Genomic DNA, 6,000 nt, shown 5'->3' with positions numbered 1-6,000 from the left:
TGCTTCCTCTCAGACACAAAGTTCTCACCTCTCCAGGCGAGAGGGTTTGAGAGAGAGCTTTCGCTAACGACCGACACCAGCGCTGGCTGCGTTCTCTGGAGAGGAGACTGAAGCGCATCCGAATAAGAGCGACAACAAACATGTCGCACTTTTGAAGTGCAACACTCAGTTCAAAGAAAGCTGAAAAAATTAAGCTTGTAGGAAAGAACGGACCAAGAGGGTACTGCTTCAGATTGCTGGGACTGACTGAAGTGTTCTAGCACTTTCCTGTCAACACCTTACACTGAAGGAAGGATATCAAGGACCATGTCATGGTGATCTGATATTTCTTTTGAGTGTTTACTAACCATTTTTCAGGTTTCTTTGCTGACTAGTTTTGTAGGAAAACTTTGCTGTTATTTTTCTTTTCTTTTTTTTGTTTTACACAGCTAGGCACAAAGTTAGTCTCCTGTTTTTAACTTTTTCCAAATACTCAGTGAAAACCAAGTGAGTGATGTCCAAAGATGCCAAATTGTCATGGTTTTCACCTCCTTTCTTGTAAGTCTTTCAAAACGTATTTGTCATTTCTTTCAGTGGCTTAATAGTTGTTGTCTTCCTTTTTTAAGGGCAGTTATGATACTAAAATAACCAAACTCCAGAAGATTAGCTTCCCAATAACCAAAGCAAAAAACCCTCAAAACCCAATAGAGTTCCTCACATTTAGTCCAGTCTTTTAAAAGCTTTTACCTGTCTTTCCATGGTTACCTTTAAGACATGGATTTCTATTTTAGAACTAGAACATATAACTTTTAAAATGATAACTAGTGAATGTTGGATATATTTTCATAATTTGATACCAGAAACCGATAACTGCTTTTCTCTTTTTAATGATGGAGTTACAATTGCCAAATAACTGTCTTATAAATAATAGCGAAATGTGACCAAATACCTCATTATGTACTTTATATGTCATATGAAGTCTTCTCTTTGACTAAAGCACATAAACATTTGAACAGTGCTTTCTTACATATAGCCAAGTTTTTTCTGTGTTGCTATATGTATGAGTGTGCTGAAATGTTGACAGTTTACAACCCTGAATTCAGTGGAAGAAATAAAGAACTAAACATTAAGAAATTCAAAATTAACAAATGTATTTTACTTAGGACATTTTTGACATTTTAGAAGTCATTGTTATTAAATAGTTAAATAGTACACCACAAAAATAAGCACTGTTATCTTAAAGGTTGTGAACTGTCAGCATTCTCAGTGTTTCATATGAAAAGCTGTGTTTAATATGAATTGGTTTCACAGTTTTATTACATATTGAGAGCATGTTACTAATTGAGAGTAACAAGTATGATACCAAAATATGAAGACAAAACAACAAGATTAAAGGAAGAAACGTGATGTCTAGAAGAAAAATACATAGAACAAAAAAAGCTGATTTTTGGCTTTTCTCATGTAGAACGTCTTTACTTTGCATTGATGTATCCCCCCTTGGTTATTTTCTTTTGTAGATGGAAAATACTGCCAAAACTTTACCTGAGTATTTCTTTTTAAAAAAGTTTATCTTGATTGTTATTAATAATAATAATAATAATAATAATAATGTAATTTAATTCTTTGCTTTCAATTTTATTTCATTTGTTTCTCTTTTTCAGTAGAATGTAAGACCATTGGTTAGAAATGTGAGAATTTGAAGCGCAGTAGTATGTTGATGGAAACGTAGGGTATCAGTACAGCTGTTAAATAATACCTTGAGATTGGCATAGTGATCAGAACTAATGCCACAGAGGATATGATTCCTCAGCTTTGTTCACTGCTGTTGTTTAATATCTTTAGAGCAACTCTTATTTTTCTTTAAACTCTTCGTTCTCAGTTCATAAAAGTTATCAATCCCAGTGGGTATGTTCATCGGTGGACTTTTACCATTTTTGAATGATCTATACAGGGGTTGGCTTCATCCAAGTTTTAGTGTCAGAATACAGGCTGTACTTTGACTTCAGGGCTGCACGTGACCTCGGATGTGGTTTAAGTTATATTTTGGTTGTCACCATTTGCTCCTGCCAAAAGTGTCACAGAGAGTGTTGATAAGCCCACTAGAATCTTCACTGGAAGACCTTGTGCTGTTGACTGCGCAACATTTCTATTATTTAGGATAAAAGATGAAAAACGTAGTGAAGTAGTGAACGACTGAATGCTTGTACCAATGAGAAAGTTATGCTTTAATGTTTGTGTTTTATATTCCTCACACCCTTCTTGTGTCATTCAGAACCAAGGCAACCAAAGCTTTAAACGTCTGTTCTGCTGGTTTGACTCCATTCTGGGGAATAGGCTAGCCCGAGACACACAACAACAAACAGAGTGATGGCACCAGAAACCTACAGTAAAGCTATAGCAGCAACATTAGTAAAACCCCCATCACAATTGGCTCAGAAAAGCATTTTTTTAAAAACGTCTTGGAAAGGTCTTGCAAATGAACACATTAACTGAGTGCTGTGGGCATCATGGGAGTCTGGTTGCTTTTACTGTGAGTGCATATCAGCTGAAAAAAAAAAAATTACTTTTACTGTTTTCCTTTGATTATACTGATGCCTATGTACCAAATAAAAGAGTGCGAAGTAGATAGCCATATTCCCAGAGTTGTCATTTGTCATATTACTTGCATTTAAATGTGTTACCAATATGGCAACAACCCTGACTATAAATGTTAAAGTGAACAGAGGCTTGCGTAGATACAGATGCTCCACCTGGTGTGTTATGGGCCAGCTCAGTTGGCATGACGATATGTTAAGATGGCAGGGTCCCCATTTCCCTCATGTCTGCTGACTGCAGACATGCTCGATGGGCAGGGTGCCAGCAGTGTCAAGGTGCGGGCCGCATCGGTGAGATCTATGCCACACCGAACAGAAGGGCACGTTACACAGCCTCAGGCCAACGAAGGTCTGAATCAACATTAAGAACATAACGCTGTCATATCTGCTGTTTACACACTGAGCTCTGAATATGGCCTTTTCAAGTGATGATGTTTATATAATTATCAATAAGCATTGTACTGAAATATATGGCTTAGGCCTACTATGAACAAAGGTTGATAAAACAATGTGTGTGCGAGACCGTGTTATGGATCTGAATGAACCCTGAATATCCTCACTGAAAGGCATTTTTGCTTTGTGTCATGCCTGATCATATATTTCACACTAAATCAGTGTAAACGATTTGTACCTTTGATATTGCATCAGGGAGGACAGGGAGCATGTGTTTTATCTGCTCACACTAATTATGTCTATGTCAGTGCATGTCAAATGACTCATTACTTAATTGCCAATTATACCTGCACCTGAGTTTGACTTTAGTCACCAGAAGGACACAGTCCTGCACACAATTTACAAGCTAGACATTTTTTTATGATGTCAGGATTCCATATTTTGCACGTGGCCAATATATTCGTATAGGCCCACTGAATAAGTGATGAAGAAGTACAGAACTGGGGAAGCTATTAAAGTGATGTACAGGACTGTCATCCTTTCCCACTGGGTTTAGACTCAGGGCAGGTATCATCCTCCACAGGCTGATTAGAAAGGTATAAGTCCCTAATGGTCTGGATAATGTAAGCGCCCAGGAACAGTTACCAAGGAGACAGTCAAAAGCATCGATCGCCCAATAGCTGTATATTGCATTCTCTGACTCCGATGGCATTCCGTTCTGTCTTGAAATAAACCGTGTAAACCTCATTCCACAGCACCATTACTGATAAAGCTGCGTCAGTGGTTACTGAGCTGACACGTGTCCTCTGTCCTTCTTTAAAGTGAGCTTTTCAAGCTGCAGGTCTGCGGAGACGCGACAGAGTGTAGTGCTGCCCCGCTCAAGCACAGTCGGCTCGTGCCTCATTCGTGATAGCACCGCCCTGCAGGCCTTGAGGCTCAACAGCTCTGCTTTAAAGATATTTGAACTGGTGACATTAGCACAGTAGCTCTGCTTTCGAACCCATTCATATTTTTTGATTTAGTTACATCAGAAATGACATTAAAAAAATTAAAAAAAACAACAACTGGTTGTGTATTTGCTTTTAATAGAGCTGTCGAGATAGGGAATGAGGGTGCTAGACAGAGGAGCTCCTTTGAATATGACTCACACAAGGAGAGAGGACTGTGATCTACCAGGGTCTCCACTCTGGCAGTCAAAGAGGAATCTAGTTTAGTGCCCTAGTGGTGCTGCCACGGCAACTCATTACTCGGACGAGCTGTCAGAACCCTATGACCCCCCCCCCCCATTCCTCTATTATTCAGCAGCCTATAATTACTGGTGCTCCACAGAGTTGTGACCACAGGGAACGATACACCTTGAAGTCCGGATTTCCCATTCTCTTCGCATAATTTTGGATAGTGGTGTTAATCTACTGCAACCTGTTAAAGCCACTGAGTTGTTAACCTTCTGGAGTGACTTTCTGAATGTGGGATGTACCCTATTTAATATTGCTGTGCCTGAGTCTGGGAACGAGAAGCGCATATATATATATATATATATATATATATATATATATATATATATATATATATATATATATATAGAGAGAGAGAGAGAGAGAGAGAGAGAGAGAGAGAGAGAGAGAGAGAGAGAGAGAGAGAGAGAGAGAGAGATCTATCTATCTATCTATCTATCTATCTATCTATCTATCTATCTATCTATCTATCTATCTATCTATCTATCTATCTATCTATCTATCTATCTATCTATCTATCTAATCTATCTATCTATCTAATCTATCTGCTAGCTACCTTACACTCGCTAGCAACACAAACATACACTTCCAGCCATTACGGCGCAATCTGCCTGTCTTCTGTCTCTGAAGATCATTTCCTGTTTCATCGCGCAAACTCCGCGACTCTCAGGAAACTTTCAAGGCAAACATTTGCTTCCAACATGAAGGACTGTCAGACACTTTCTAAATCAATACCGTCTGGATGAACAGGTCACCTTTCAACACAGCGTGAACAGGAGGAGCTGCTAATGGCTGCAGCGACAACAGCAAGCCTAGAGCTACCAGGATCCCACTTTACGCTCCCGCTGTTCAGATCAGACACGCTCCGGACTCCACAGCAGGAGCTCGAAAAACATAAGAGGTAAATGAGCTGTACATAAGCATGTTCAGCCTCAAAACATCTCACATAACATCTCACTGCATATAATGACAATCAAAATGAGATACAGGAAATGATTTTGTTATTAAACTATATATTCGGCTTTGTTATATTTCTGCCTTTTATCGTAAGTTGTTTTTTTTTTAAACCCAGTATAACTTCCAAAGTATAAGCACGATTGTGGAGAACATTATAGTTGCCCAGAACATTATAGCTCTGAATTTCTTAACTTGCACTAAGGTGTGTAAGGCTGAATAAATGACTTTCTAAATCTATTCCATTTATATTTTAATTCCTCATGTACAATGACAAGTGCTGAATTTAAAATGACTTTATCTTTTCAGGGCTATGGGCTGTAGCAGGCCGGCATCTTTCTTTAATGACCCCAACTTCACCACCCCCGCCCCAGGGTTCTTGAGCAGCTTCATGCAGGCTGGCAGCCTGTGTGTGGCTTAGCTTTACATTTCACTACCTTCACTACTCCAACAGCTCACATGGTACAGCAAGTAAATCAAGGTGCTAGCAACACCAGGGTCACGGGCTGAATTCAGGAGCACATAGACTGTCATACAGATAAATATTTATGTCACTCTGGACAAGAGCATCTGGTGCAAACGTAGTACATATAGTCGCTGAATAAATATATCACATAAAAAATGCCATTTAGCTCACTTCTCACTGAAGGCTTCCTGCCTTCTGATGAGCTAATTCCACGTAACTAGAGCCGTTGTGTCTGGGACCTCTATTGAGTCATCTACTGTTTATTATAACCATAAGTGGACAGAACATTTTGTGTGTGTATGTGTATGTGTGTGTGTGTGTGTGTGTGTGTGTGTGCGTGAGCAAAGGCTTGACTCAAAGGACCCTCTGCTCAGCTGGG

Source organism: Electrophorus electricus, chromosome 14 (genome assembly GCF_041902795.1).
Source record: "Electrophorus electricus isolate QZ-2024a chromosome 14, ASM4190279v1, whole genome shotgun sequence".
In the NCBI taxonomy this organism is placed as follows: Eukaryota; Metazoa; Chordata; class Actinopteri; order Gymnotiformes; family Gymnotidae; genus Electrophorus; species Electrophorus electricus.
Note: the sequence above shows the minus strand (reverse complement) of the source record.